Below are 13,075 nucleotides of genomic sequence, written 5' to 3'. Positions count from 1 at the left end.
AAGTCAATAATGTGACAGTGTAGCGATGTAATCAGCTCTCGTCTGCAACAGCTCAGCTCTCTACAGGAGTTTGTGTTTTCTTTGGCTTGTCAGGAGAATGTCTGATTTCAACAGAGAACAGTAGGGATTTCGCCAAAAATCACATGATTGGACATCTGGATCTGGGATTTCAGCCATTAGATGATTACCAGTTTTTAATGATAACTATAGAACGAATGGAGATAAGGGATTGATTACAAATCTTATACAAAGGAAAACTGCACTGTCAATAAATCTGACGGTGAGAGTAATGATGTCTTTTGGTGTAACTGCAAGGTGGAGAGCCGTTTGCTTGGTACTTTCTCATTTTGTAACATTGTTATGAGTGTTTATTTTGTTCTTGCAATAAACAAAACATAATATACGTTGTTGAATCTCACCACATGGTCAATTTAGTAGATATTCTGGAGCATATTATATGGTCTTCATCAGCAGGTGCAGTTGCCCAGTCATCATGGAACTCTAAGGACTTCTCATCCATCTTAGCTTAAAAACTGAGATTCGCCTGCTGATGAAGATCATTTAATATGACCAAAAGCTCCAGAACAGCTACTAAATAGACCTTGTGGTGAGATTGTTTTCTTAACTGCTGTTTCCAAGGTCAAGAATGAACTTTGAACCTCATCTTTTAAGCCAACATAGAGAAGAAGTCCTTAAATTACTCAGAAAAAAATTAAATGCAAACATCTAGAATTCCATGACAACTGGACAAACTCCATCTACTGATGAGGATGTGAAGAAGACCATGTGATATGATCGACTGGTCCAGAACAACTACTTAATGGACCTTGTGGTGAGATTAGAGCTGCAACTAATGATTATTTTATTATCGATTAATCTGCCAGGTATTTTCTCAATTATTTGATTAATTGCTTTGTCAATAAAAGACAAAGAATGAGAAAAATTGCCTGTTATAATTTCCCACAGTCCAAAGTGATGTATTCAGGTTCCTTATTTTATTTAATCAACAGTCCAAAACCAAAAGAAATTCAATTTACTGTCATATAGGACAGAGAAAAGCATCAAATTCTCACATTTGAGAAGCTGTAACCAGCAACGTTTGGCATTTTTGTATGAAAATGACTAAAACTATTCATTGATTATCAAAATAGTTGCTGCTTAATATTATTTGATTAATCGAGATTAATCGTTCTAAGTCAGATTGTTTTTTAACTAGTTTCCAAGGTCAAGAATGAACTTTGAATTTATGTTTTTTCCATGACTAAACTTTCTTTTAACTATTTCTTTTTGGAAAAGTTGATCATTGTCTTCTCTAGCACTCATCTTGACATTCATAGAGTTGTATTCATTCACAGCTGGGAGGTGCCAGCACAACTGGCCACTCTGCAGCTGTATTGGAGCAGGCGGATGTTCAAGCTTGCTTCTATAACCTCCCTGCCATTACACTGCCACATACAAATGGGTGACAAATCAAAGGAAAAAAACAACAAGCAGTGTCTTGGTGAGTAGTTGTTCCACCACCAGTCAACACTAACATCTTCAGTGCTCCTTGGCATAGCCTCCAGGGTCTGGCTAGCAGGGTTTTAGATTCTTTCTCAATTATACATTTCACACAAAAAAAACCCGTCTACAGTGTGTTTCAGTGTGATCACCCCCTTAGAATTGTTTTATTGACTAAGAGACCCAGCAGGAGTGGGACCAGCAGCCCAAACCTGTGGTTTGAGAAAATATAATGTACTGAAGAAATACTGGAAAAACTATTATTTTAAGAGCATCTGCTGAACGTAAATGTAGTGGAAAGAATCTAGTACCATATAAGCGTATGTCTTGAGGCACACTTCAAATGAAGCACAGTGCTTTCTTCCTGTTCTTGTGGCAGACAAGCAACCATGCAACACAAACAAGACCAACAAGACCATCCACCACTGTACACACAAGCAAGCAGACTGGTGGGGAAAATGTGCAATAACACATACATGAAGAGGATAACCATGAGTCAATGTACACAGTTTATTTAGACACAAACACACACATATTTCCTGTGTGTCATTACGTGGTGCTCTGGGACTATTTAGCTGAGGGAACAGCTCAGCGAGGGAGTTGTCAAAACATGAAGTGTTTTTATGTAGCTGAAACATTCCATTTTTAACTCTTACACAGGCTAGCTAAAATAAATAACACACTCAGTTCCGACTTGGGAGATGACAGGCCGGAGTGTGTGTGTGTATTTACAGTACCTATATGTGTGTTCCTGCAGTGTTGTGTTTCCTTGTGTCTTTATGCTTACAATTGTGCATTTGCATGTAGCAGCCTGCTGTGCACATTCACATGCTTGCATGAGTTTTCAGGTATGTGTGTGTGTGTGTGCGCACGCGCATACCAGCCCTCCCCCCAGGCACTGCAGAGGCCTCTTAGTCTCATGAAGTCAGTTCCTCTTTGATGGGGGGCCTTGACTCTGTGGCTGCACACACACAGAATTACAGTCATCTAGACCAGGACTCTGGTTAGTTTCAGACTTGTATGGACTGGTGGAGCCCAAAATCACATCTGGTCCAGTCTGTGTCGTCACCTCTGAAATGATGGATATGATGCACTTAATTGACGTGATAGTGAGCAGCTGTAACGAAAGAGTTTCCCCTCTGGGCTCAATCAAGTATTTCTGATTCTGATAAATGGTTAACAAAGTAATTGTAGAATTGACTGATACTACCGTCTGTCGAAAGGGTGTGACCTGAGGTGATCCAGAGGTTTTCCCACTTTGGCAAGCATAACATTTAAAGGTAAATCACAATTGGTATGATATCAGTCCTCAAAAATGAAAACCCCCAAATCTGTCCAGCAGTAGTCCTAACCAGAACACTCAGTATCTGAGGTGACAAGCCGCTTTTAAAAACACGTTAATCCTCTGACCAGGTTGGAGGCCAGAGACCTTGTCCTGACCTGCCAAAAAAGAACTCCAAGAATGCACTCCACTCTTTTTCGAGGATTAAAGGGTAAAGTCAATTATGAATGATGAAAACAGCTCAACAAATAATTGGAGAAACTGTGAACATACATTATATTAAACTTTTTCTTAAGGTGAAAAAATTGGGTGAGACAGCGAGCCTGGCTCTGTCCAAAGGTAAAATAAAACACCTACCAGCACCTCTAAAGCTCCTTAACTGACACATTATATCTTGTTCGTTTCATCTGTTCAAAAACCAAAATGTGAAAATGTGGTTTTACAGGGGGTTATGTGTCGGAGTATTTCTTGGCACCGTAGAAGTCTCCACCTGTTGCCTGACAACCTGAAAGTGACAACAAGATAAAGGATTTTTATAAAACCTGTTTCCAGTCTTTATGCTAAGCTAACTTGCTCCACAATACACAATTGTCAATTTGACAAATTGACAATTGTGTATTTGGTAAGAAGTCACTTGAGGTGCACTGTGATTTAAAAAAAAGCATATTTTATGTAGTTTATTTTAAATTCATAAACAAACCTCAGACAACAATCTTACTGTAAGTATAATAAAATGTCATTAACAACACACTTGGCCCTTAAATTAGCCATTTATTACTCACAGTGCGCTGATTGTGCTCTTATCATATAATACAAAGCTCCGCGAGCAGCACTATAAGTCTTTAATGCACTCTGTTAACTCTGTGTCTTCATTCTAGGTGTTTTCATTCTATGTTCTCCTGGTTTCTGGTTCCAATCACTTCTGCAGCCTTCACACAACCACTCTGTATATCAAACAGAATCCAAACTATGTTTTGAATATGAATTTCTCCTGCAAACACTCGCAAATGCACTGTGCAGCCTCTTCTTTAATGAGTTTTGTATCTGTGAACATTAGCATGAGTGTTCTTGTGCAGTATAAAGTAGTCTGTACATTTCTTTATATTTGTGTACATGCACATTTTTCTTATTAGTCACAGTGACAGCAGCCTGCAAACTCCCAACCACACCCAAGTGACCGGCTGAGTGAAGAAAGCTGTGGTCAGTGCTGACGTGGATATGAAGCTGCTTACGAGCAACTCACTAAAAGTGAACAAGGGCAGTAGTCATATCATACTTGATACAATATTTCAAAAATGTTGTGCTTAGACAGTACTTGGCTTAAGTATTAAGTTGCATGTTGTTTGTCTTAAAAGCAATGGTATGTTCCTGGGATTTGCACTCTAAACTGCAGTTTTCAGTTTTCCAGTTTTCACTGCATCACACTTCTCTCTTAATTCACCACATGTCTCCGCTTTGCGAATATCTGCTGATGCCAACAGAACAACAGCTGCCAACCACAGACATCCCCTTTTTGTTTCCAGCTAAATTTCTGTTCACACATCTCCTGACGCAATTAGGAGCAGCAAATACAGGATAAGGCAGGATGAGACAGGAAGAGGGAAATGATCACTTCAATATTATTGTTAGTGAATACTGGTGAATTTAGCAGTTTCACCTTTGCACTTAAAAGATGATTTGTCCATTTCGATTCAACTGTTGCAACGAAAAATAACCACTGCTGAATTAAGAATTTAAAAATAGTTATCTCCAAAAAAAAAGTTAAGCAATAGATACTGACTGGTCCCTAGCATGTTGGCCTCCCCTCAGAAGGTCGGACCATAACGTCATCCATCTCCTCCCAACATATAGACAAGTCAAGCACGAAAAACCAGTCTTGAAAACTGTACAACAGGAGGAGCTTAAGAATGGTTTCGACACCACAGATTGGCAATTTTATGACTCATGTTCTGATCCACAAAAACTGACAGATGCAATTACAAGCTATATTAAGTTCTGTGAGGACACTTATCACAACTAGAACAGTTAGGGTGTCCAGCAATAACAAACCATGGCTCTCAAAAGACCTTAAAGCGTGTTTAAATGAGAAAAGGGTTGCCTTTTTCAAAGGTGACTTGGATTTAGTAAAGAAGAAAGAGAAGGAAGTTTTTACAGCAAAAACAGATTTTAAAAATTTGAGGTTGAGCAAAGATTCTGTCAGGCAATGCAAAGCAAGCATGGGAGGGGCTTAATATGATGATGGGCAGGGAAAGGAAAAAGCAAAGTGTGGATACTGGTATTCAATTCAATTCAGTTTTATTTATATAGTGCCAAATCATAACAGAAGTTATCTCAAGGCACTTGTCATATAGAGCAGGTCTAGACCGTACTCTTTATAATATTATTTACAGAGACCAAGGCAGAAACCTCGAGCAGAACCTAGGCTCTGGGTGGGTGGCCATCTGCCTCGACCGGTTGGGTTGAGAGAGTGGGAGAGAGGAGAGAGAAAGAGAACATACAGTAGCACAATACAAGTTCCACATAAAGATGTAAAATAATGGTAATGGTACTGGTAATAATATTAATAAAAAAAATAATAATAATGACAGCAACAACAATAATATTTATAATAATAATAAGACTAATAATAATAATTGTAGTAGCGGTTGTCGTGCAGGAACATGGGAGCAGTAGGAGGCCCGCAATTATAGATCCAGACTCTGCAGCTCCGGAGCCAGAAATACCTGCTGAAAGCGACAGAAGGAGAAAGGAGAGAGACGTGAAAGCACAAAACAAAAGATGCTGAATTAGTAACGTGCATTAATGGGAAAAGAAGGCGTACAGATGGAGAGGGAGAGGAGGAGAGAGGAGCTCACTGCATCATGGGAAGTCTCCCGGCCGTCTAGGCTAGGAATACATACATTTCTGGATTTTTAAAATGTTTTTAAAAATAAAAACTCCAAAAATGAACCTGAAAGTCATGTGCACACTGTATGACGCTTGTTTATCTTTGAGCTGCCTGATAATGTAAGGTCAAAATTCATAGTGGATGGTTTTTAAGATTTATGTAGTCATGGTATGCACAACACCTAAGCACAATGGATATAAAGAGTTATGCTTGTTCCTGTTCATCAAATAACAATAAGGTAAGGAGTAAAGATAAGATTAGGTATAAGCTATGAGAGATAGGGATGTAATTTGATCATTTTGATGTTGAAAAATCACAAATATTCGGTGTTTAGCTGCAGGATTTAAACCAACACGCTACAGTAAAACTGTAATAAAGTACTAAAATTCATTTTTGGTGTGTTGACAGCTTCATGGCAAGGCGAGCTTTCATACTCATTCACTGGTTGGAAAACTCACATCATTGCCTTTAAGTGAAGAATGAAATACCAAAGGTTAAAAGTTTTGCAGGCAGGAACCTCCATCATATCGATGACAGATGCTGGATGAAGGCCAAGAACAGCAAAGTGAGATGTTTTAGACTTCCGCAGGTTAGCTGCAGTAAAAATCCGGGTGAACAAAACTATTTACTCGCCCACCATCCCCCTTGATGCAATCTGACCAGGTCGCCCACCCTGCAGAGGAATAATTTCCATGAATGCAGCAGCAGCAGCAGCAGCAGCAGCAGTAGTAGTAGACTGCCTTAACAGACAGCATGTTAAACACAGGTCAAACCAAGAAGTCAGAGCGGAGGAGGTTTTTTCCTATCCCAGAATTGCTCCCAACAGTAACAGTTCAGCTGAAAAAAGGGAAAGTGTAGAGTTTTTGAAAGGGAAGATTAATCCTCATCTCGGAGTACATTTACATACAGAGGCAGAAGAAGGAAAGAAGAGATGAGTGGAGGAGGAGACAGGGAGTGATTTGTTTAATCTGTTAAAAAAAATGTTTTGTGTGAAGTAATTAGGCCTATGTGATGTTTTGAGAAAAATAACAGTGATATTAAAAATGCCAAACGGCTGCTGTGGCACTTTCCTATTGTGTCTAAATCAAGACCCAAATTGTTGTTTTCACATGCTCTGCGGAATGGAAAGATAGGAATAAAAAACAAACAAACAAACACGGGAATAAATGAGTGATGATCTCTCCCATCCTGTCTCAGCTTTGAGAGTGAGAGAGCGGGACCCTCGGGAGGCGCTCACCAGTCCTTAATTCCATTTCCCAAAAAAAGACGCTCCTATTTTTACCCTGCGCCGCGATGATCCCCAGCGGGAAAGCACCCGCTCCAGGCCGTTTGGTTTTCCCGCAGATATGTCGTCCCTCAAGAAAACCCAAAATAAACATGCGGAAAACCACAAGGATAAATTTGGCTGCTTATGCGGAAAAGCTTGGAGTCTCCGTGCTTGCGCTCTCACATACTTCTTTAAAAAAGAAGAAAGATAGCTGAGAGGCAGCGAGTCGGAGATGAGGGGAACAAACACAGGAATGGAGAAAGTTGGGAACAGATGGAATTGGATGACATAAAAAGGAAAACAGGGGCTTATGGGGGAATGTGAGCACTCCTGTCAAAAGTTTGTAAGTCTACACTGTACACATGCACATACGGGATCAGCACTGGAAAAGTACACTTAGGGCCACAATATAAAAAAATGATCAATGCACCATATCACTTGTGGGTCAACAAAGCTAAGGCTGAAACAAGTCCTGGACATCACATGAAATATGCTTTAAATATATTGATATAGATAAGTTAAAAAATATATTTTTTAAATTGTGGCAGGAAAACAAACTACTGGACTATACAATGACACAGAAAGCCTACCAAAGCTAAAGAAACACATCTTACAATTAGATTAACTATGCCAAAACAAGAAAGGTTACCCCATGTAATTTCCATCATTCATAACAGAATTTATCTCATTGCACTGTTCCTATAGAGCAGGTCTACACCGTAGTCTTTATAGTCAGCATGTTAAACTAAAAATAGGCTCCCGTGCAGTGTATTTCTGAATTCCCGTTTTAAACGACCTCTGATCTGTTGTTTACAGTATATGCCTTGGAAGGAAACCAACGGCATGCTTTACCACAATGACACACATACCAACAGGACAAGACGAAGACCTGGGTTGAATTAGTGATTCAAAATGTAGGTACAACCACTCAAAAAACTTTGGAGACTGAATTTAGATGGTGTGAGAGTATAAGGATGGAAGCACTCCACTGAGAAAAAGAGAAAACAATGAGTTCTGCATTTGGTAACAAAAAAAGATGTTTACTGTATGGTATGAATCCCTCCATCTGTCAGCCCCACCTAAAACTTGAACTTCTCTACCCTGACAAGAGAGCATAATTAATTAACAATTCACACGTTGTATCTAATTTATTTCATCTGTAAATGAACTAAAGGGGGAAGTTTTGATTTTAAGTAGAATTACCTCCTGTATGTATTTCTTGGCCGGGCACAGGGACGTCCTAGAATGTTGTCATCCACCATGAGGTTGCCAGGCAACGAGCTGTTTAGCTGTATTTGTCAGCCTCAGGTGAGAGCTGAGCTGAGTGCTTGCAATAGCATTTTAACATGTAAACAGTTACTATGGTAACATAATAGAAACGTTATTAAGATGCTCTGGACTAACATGGGCTGACCATTGGACATCCTTTGAGTCATGCCACTAGTTTGGATAAAAAATGTATCTGTTCAAATTCCAGGTTCTTACTGTCCTCAATAGCAGATACTGTAAAAGAATGGTCTTAGCATATTTATAGTTTGCATTCAAAGAACCATTAGAACACAATAAACACGCTATGGGTAACTTTTCATAAATGCAGCCCTGTCCTGTTCACTGGGAATCCACATCAAAAGCAAGATGTCAGCAGAGTATTAGCACTACTGAAGCATCAATCTGTTCAGTCTGACCACATAAACTCTGACCTTCATTTGGCCTCAGAAACAGCTGTCCTGTCAGCAGCAGCCCGGTTAGGAGCTGACGCCATGACAGTATTTTTTAAGAGGTTCCATGAGGAAGAAAACAGCATTGTTTGAGCATTTATTTATTAATTGATATTATTTCCCAGCCCACCATAGCGGAGGGAAATATACCTATAGTGAAACAGGAAAGTTCATAAAAACAATAAACTCAGAGCGTAAAAAAACATATGGGGTCCGGTAGTGATGGGCATCAGCGCGTGTCTCGGAGTCAGTGTAAAATGGTACACTATGTTCAGCAGCTAGTCGCTAACTGTCTGTCTGCCGTTTGCTGCTGAGCAGGTGGTGTACAGTGGGTTTTTAGAGCTTTCTTGTTGAAAACAGCTGCCTGCTGCACCCGAGAGCAATGAGAATGAACCAAAACAGTAAAGTTGCAGGCTGGAAAGCTAAACAATGAGCTGAAACTCGCTATAAAGCTCCACAAAGGCGAGGGGAGCGGCAGATTCAGGTGCTAAATCTCTATAGGTTCATCACTACGAGTGACCCCTTTCACATTGTCACATTGTTTTCACATTGTCATTTGATACACTATCATTGTAAAAAAACAAAAAAACATTGATTATAGCCCCTTTAAGGTGTGGCCAGACCAGAATTGGCAAGGTGAAATTTACTTCCATGCTGTGGGTGAAAAGCAAGACAGGAAATAATGTGTTAAGATTTCCAGTTTAAACTGGAGTAAGGAGCTAGGTTAGCAGGTTAGTGCACTCATATAAACAAGGATTTACGATACCTGTAAAAAATCTGTTGTTCCTCAACAGCCGAACACCAGAGAGGAAGTATCTGTTCATGACAGTGTATGCATTATTGTGGAGAGAATTTTGATGTGACAGCAGCCTTCTGATGAAGACCCACTGAACACAGTGCAACGCAAAACAGAGTTAGATAGCAGGCGAAGCAGAGCTGACCAGCGACACGAAAAAAGGGAGCAGTTTCTGCAGTTGGAGAAATTCACCTAGATGCTCCATTGTGATTTGTCTGAAAACTGCCAAATAAAAAGTGATGGGTGGTTGGACAGGAAGTTCAGTCTTTGCCATGTGAGAATAAATGTCTGTGGAGGCGGAGATTATTATTGCACTTTCTGGGATGCCTCTTTTGCATATTCCTTGCCTCCATGATTATAGAAATAAAAATAAATAATTGTTGGAGAGAGTAGTTGGTTGCTTATTTACACAATGTTTGCTGACAAACGAAGTTACTTGCTAGCTTGCGAGTATTGACACGCCCAAAGTGAGAAGAAGTGAGAAGTTTTTCTTTTAACAATATCCTTAATATTACTTAACATAGAAACATGGGACTGTCTTGGATAATGTTACAATCATATAGGTTTATGTTATGACCGACACAACAGAACAGAAAGATAGCACCCAGTCCGGGTTTGATTCCGCGTTGTGTGGCCTACTGCACATGCACATTAGTGTTTCTTTGTACTTTTCTTGGCACTGGGAAAGTTTCATAAAATAAGTGACTTTGTTTGCTGTTCGCCATGTCCTGTTAACAGTTTTACATCTGTTTTATAATAGTGGTCTATAGGAGAAATGCTTTTTGTGCCACAGGGGATCTTTTTTCGTTGCAATACCACAAGTGACCACTGGGACAAATTGGTAGCAAGGCTGAGTGGCGGCACCGTTTCCATCTCTCTCAATGCATCTATGTTTTAATTATTTCAGCTTCCTTGACAAATCATGTTTTGTCCATCAGTTTGGCATTGCTTGCGGCTAAATACTATATCCGTGAGAATTGGCCACCATTATGGAGAAGCAGCCAATCAGAGGTGCAATTCAAAGTGCTAGCGGAGTCAAACTCAGAATCCTAAAGTGCATTTTCTTAAGCTGCACATTGTAAAATCAGTTTTCTCAACATTGTAATCTTTAGCTTCCACCCACCAGCACACATAACAGAATTTTAATCTGTCTCTTGCTAAAATGCACCTCTGGAATTGTTAACTTCTCCATTGAAGTTTTCAACAGGTTTTTTACTTTCTACTTTTGAATCAAAGAAGCAGATACTTTCTAATGCAGTTGTTCATCTTTTGTACTGATGATTCAACCAGGAGAGTTTCATGTCCATCCAAGCCATAGAAGTGATTCAACTGTGAGTTATGTAACACTATTTATGGGGATAATTAATTGGAATTTTACTTCCAGAACCAGCAGTGCTAGAAATAGCTCCTCCAACTTCATAACTCTACGTTGCGCAATTTGTTAGCTTCCAGTGGGCCTTCACCATCAGTCTCAATTAGTGCGTTTAAGACACCTGTCATGACATGTCTCTCTCCATCTCTCCTTTATAGCTTGTGACTAAACTGACCTGTTGTTCTTCATTCCTATACTAATGTCCCCACCTACTGCTGCTGTGTGTCAATCTGTTTTCCATAGCTTTGCTTTACGTCTTGTGTTACCCTGGTTATTTTGACCTTTTACCCCTGCCATAGTTTGGCTGTGACTTAGTTTGTCTGTCCTTTTCCTTAAGTGTCCGATTTATTTAAACCAAGTAGTGAGTCTTTTTGGTTTCATTGTTATTTGAGGAGGAGGAGAAAAAAAAAGTGGGAGGAGGAGCAGAAGAGGAGTGTCTGGGGTTTGGTCGTGATCCCTTGTGGTAATATTTAATAACAAACATTAAAAATACCACAGAAATCCTTCACCAGATTCCCACGCTCCGACTGGCCAGAACACACACACACATGTTCACATAAGCATGCAACCACATACACATACGTACCCTGTATACATACCGAAGAGACTTTCTATCTGTCTCAATTGCACGAATACTGCACACACAAACGCACAGATGCACTGATTCACATACCCGTGCAAAAATAAAAACACTTGTAGGGTCATGCAAGCATTCACAGACAGAGAGGGGCACACCCACCCACACACATACGCGCAATCACATGCACTTGCATGTGTGTACACGTGCTGTTGGACAAATCAGAAAACATATTCAATATAAAACAGTGTGTGTGTGACATTCACAGTGAAAAGCTGCACAATAGAAACGCTCAGTGAAACTGTCAAACACAGCTACACAAACAGCCAAAACATAAACCATTCAACACACTGGCTAATTTCAAAATGCATAAACACACACAAACACATACTCACACACACACACAGAGAAAAGGAACAGAGGATTGGTAACACTCTTCAAAGACATTATTTCAAAAAGTAGAGGAAAGGTGTGTGTGTGCGTGTGTGAGAGAGAGGGGGGGGGGTTGGGTTCACCACTCTGTTCCCTCGCTCCTCATGGTTTTCATGATCATAACCCCATCGATGATTATCACCTATAAAACTACTATTTACTGTTATTATTACTCTAGTGTGTGTATGTGTGTGTGTGTGTGTGTGTGTGTGTGTGTGTGTGTGCGTTTTCGTCATGTCGCCAGTGGCTTTCTGACCTCGTCTCGAGGTTTGGTGATCCCTGCCAGAGATTCCTTTCCATCCCTCCCTCCCCTCCATGTTTCACATGTGCGTCAGCAATGTTACCGCAACCTCTCTCGTCCCTCTGTCTCTCTATAACCCCATGATCCTCCTTGTTTTAAACACCCCACCCTCTTGTTTTCACCCGACACCTCCTCCTCTTCCTCAATCTCTCTCTATCTTTTTTCCCTTTCATACACCTCTTCTTTTTTTCTTCCCTGTCATCTTCCTCTTCCTCTCCCACAATCCTCTTCCTCCCTTCCTTCTGTCCTCTTCCTTATCAACTGTGTCAGTCCTTCCATCTTGTTTTCTTCCTCTACTGTTATAGAAAAAACCCCTTTTTCCCTCTTCAGTTCCAAAAAAAGTCTGTTGGGTCAAAATACAACCTGTAGCCCGCACCCCCGCACTTTCAGTTTCATATTCAAAACATTTAGCTGAAGTTCTTATTCAGACTGACTTACAATGAGCTCAGAAGAGGAGTAATTCTCAACAAGCATGTAGAAACAGAGGAACAAAAAGTGAGGGCCTCCGTGCCCTTATATTCATGTCAGCAGAAAAAAAAACATGCAAAGGCAAAGTGCCTCTTTTTGAGGAAGAGGCAGAGACAGAAAGGGTTTTCTTAAAGCTGCAATAAAAATACAAATGTAAAAAAATCACTTGGACTGAGTCCATCAAAACCAGCACATGTTGCACAGCCAACAATTGTTCAAACCGAAACTTGAGTTTCCAAAGCAACAAATTTGTCATGTTGAATGGAGAACTACTAAGATGTGATATTGTCATTCACTATGGAAGAATGTTTTTACTAACCTAACAACTTAAAGCTGCAATATTCAATATTGTTCTGTTAACAATGGGTCACCTACAGTGAATTATCATCCAACTCTGCAATTCCCCTCAGCTGTACAGAACATCTTAGCATCTTTCAGCTCATTGTTTTGGTTTTACTTTACTGTTTGTTTCATT

Source organism: Siniperca chuatsi, linkage group LG10, assembly GCF_020085105.1.
Source record: "Siniperca chuatsi isolate FFG_IHB_CAS linkage group LG10, ASM2008510v1, whole genome shotgun sequence".
Classification (NCBI taxonomy): Eukaryota; Metazoa; Chordata; class Actinopteri; order Centrarchiformes; family Sinipercidae; genus Siniperca; species Siniperca chuatsi.
This window is presented reverse-complemented; position numbering follows the sequence as displayed.